The 2,881-nt window shown below is 34.6% G+C and overlaps 1 pseudogene; it reads right to left on the bottom strand.

The window, feature by feature from the left end:
* Nucleotides 1-1,390: 1,390 nt before the first annotated feature.
* Nucleotides 1,391-1,954, bottom strand: LOC145121704 (umecyanin pseudogene; annotated as a pseudogene).
* Between the last annotated feature and the right edge of the window lie 927 nt (nucleotides 1,955-2,881).

Here is a 2,881-nt window from a genome sequence, read left to right as displayed (position 1 = left end):
CCAATCCAGTTCAACATCAACGCACAAAACATATAGAGATAGATATTCACTTTGTGTGAGACAAAGTCGCTATGGGTTAGATTCGTGTTCTTCATGTCCTGTCTTCGTCTCAGTATGCTGATATCTTCACCAAAGGGCTACCTTCCACATTGTTCCTTGACTTCAGATCCAATCTGAACGCCCGTTCAAGACCTCCCGTTCTGACTACGGGGGGATGTTAGTTGTATAATTATTTGTGCATTGTAATTTATCTTTGTATTTTTGGTATTTGTGTGGCCCTTCTATATTTTGCCCACAATTATAGCCCTTACCATATGTTGTATTATATAATGGTGGAATGCAATATTGTATGTCATAAGGAAAACATTGAGATTATAGTAAAGAGTAACTAGGCAACATATTTTAGTCTATCTAAGAGTTTTCGATTATATCTTTTGGTACTTGTATGATATTTCATAATTCTAAATGTGATTCTTGGCGTCCCTCGAGTGTTGCTGCTCTGGTCCCCTATCGCTATTACACTACATGTTTAAGAAGTAAGTTAACGCAAACGAAGACAAACATGAAGCTTATAATGATTTCCAAACAAGAACGACGTATGAAAAGGAAGAAACCTTAATAATACAAAAGTTAAAGCAAGAGAAGAAAAAACATGAAGCTTATAATGATCTCCTAACGAGGACGTATGAAAAGGAAGAAATCTTCATGATGCAAAAAAATGTCGGCAAGCTACATTAATGTTTAATCATTTGTTGCAAAAGAAAGCCACCAAGACCAGTCTTACAGCAACTTAGAAGTGTATTATCTAATACAGACGTATATGATTTGACTATATTTTTAGAAAAAAAAAGTTGTTCCGTAGTAGGTCTAATATTGTTGATTCGTTTGTTCATGTATCAGTTAGTTTTATAAGTCAACATTGTTATGAATTATTTTCATTATTGTTATTTTCATGAGATAATCTTTTAAAAAATATACATTACTCGCTGAGGTCTTAGTACTATCAACAAATGTATTAAATACATATATGGTCTTATATTATTGGATAGAAATATGAATAAAGTTTGCATGATTTGTTTTGTAGGTTTCTCTTAGAAGGTTGGAACGGCCATGTTATCACCAGATCTTTTAATTTAATAAAAAAAAAAGTCGAGCTCCCATTTTCTAAAATTTATCATAATTGTCACATATCCAAGTATGACCTAGTAATATTGATTCTGTAGTGGTGTAGTCCGATGTTTCTTTTCAAAAGAAGCCGAAATATAATGGAAATACACATATTTTCAGTATAAAGCAAATATTAATCTCTTTAAGTACATGAAATATGAATAGAATAAAAAAAATCCAAACAAAAACGATTTAGGTACACACATCTCATCGTAAATAAACACTAGATCATACAAAATATAAATAAACCAATCACCAATAAAAAGATGAATGCCACGGATGTGAAAGATGGATCAAAACTGGGTGATGGCGGTTGTAGAATGGTGCTATCTGTGGGTGGAGAAACTGGTGCGGGAGAGGCGGGTGTTGCTGTCGGTGAAGGGGTGGTAGAGATAGCGGAGACGTTGATGGTGAGTTTCTGACCATTTTGGCAATGAGTTCCAACTGTGCATATGTAATAGTGTGTGCCAGGTGCGTTTAAGGTGACTCTAGCGGGGCCGGTGGTGGCGATGGAGATGGTGTTGGAAGTGGTGCATGGCCCATACGCCGCCTTCGGTACTTCAGCAACGTTATGGAATCCGGTGATGAAGTTAAAGAGAAGAACATCGCCGACTCTGAAGGTCTGAGTTGATGCCCAGGTGGTGTAAGCAGAAGGTCCGTTGGGAGGAATATTCCAGCCCAAGGCGTTACCGACCACATGGGTAGTTTGAGCCGCCGTGCCATGAAACAGCACAGATGCAAGCATGAGCGCCATAATCACCACAAAATTGATATTTAAACCTGACATTTTTTTTGTCCTTGAAATTCTTGCAATGAGAAATCTCAGATGAATATCTTGCTAGAAGGATTTTGAAGGCTAATGATGTTTTGATTTGTATTTATAGGGAATGAATGTAGGGATGCGTAGTATGTTACTAACAACCACGAAAAGGAAAGGAGTATTTGAAATCTTGAAGGAAAGACGTATTTGAAATCTAGAAGGATTTTGAAGGTTGACATTTAAAAAAAAATGTATAAAAGAATTGAGACGATATTTGTCTATTTCAGAGGGTTAAAATGGGCCATGGCCCTCCCAATTTTTTGACAGAGTATACCCTATTTTATATATATGATGATCGTTTTTTTTTTTTTTTTCATGTTATGGCTCCCTGGCCGCTACGTAAGCATATGTATTTATATATGTAATTTAAAAGATTATTTAGTTAAGCGATTTAAAAGATTATTTAGTTAAGCAGTAACTCCAAATAACAAGCAAATCAGTTTATTTGATAAATTCTACAACCACGCAACCAATTAAATATCTTACAGAACCATAAGATTTCTGAAAAAATCAATAACATTTGAAATCAAATTAGGTAACCAAATTTTAGAAAACAAAATCTTTAAAAAGAGATAATAAACTAATCTAATATCCAATTTACAATCTCGGTCTTTAAGAAAATACAAACCTAAATTAGAAATCATCAATCTCTTTCTGTGCCCAAAAAGAACTTGCTCATTGGAAAACATAAAGCACCGTTTGCGTTGGCATTAGAAACCCTAGATGACTTATGTATCTTCGATCAACACTATTGGAAAAATCGGTAAATTCCTATGCCACTATTCATACGAATTCCTTAGGAATTGAATGTTACCTACAAAAATTGGTTTGTAGGAAAAAAACCTTGTTGGTATATTTTATTTAATTCATTCATTTGGTTAGTATTCTGTCGGA

The sequence above is a fragment of the Lactuca virosa genome, chromosome 6 (genome assembly GCF_052849685.1).
Source record: "Lactuca virosa cultivar CGN04683 chromosome 6, Lactuca_virosa_CGN04683_v6, whole genome shotgun sequence".
Taxonomy (NCBI): Eukaryota; Viridiplantae; Streptophyta; class Magnoliopsida; order Asterales; family Asteraceae; genus Lactuca; species Lactuca virosa.
Note: the sequence above shows the minus strand (reverse complement) of the source record. Positions and strands in the feature narration are given on the sequence as shown.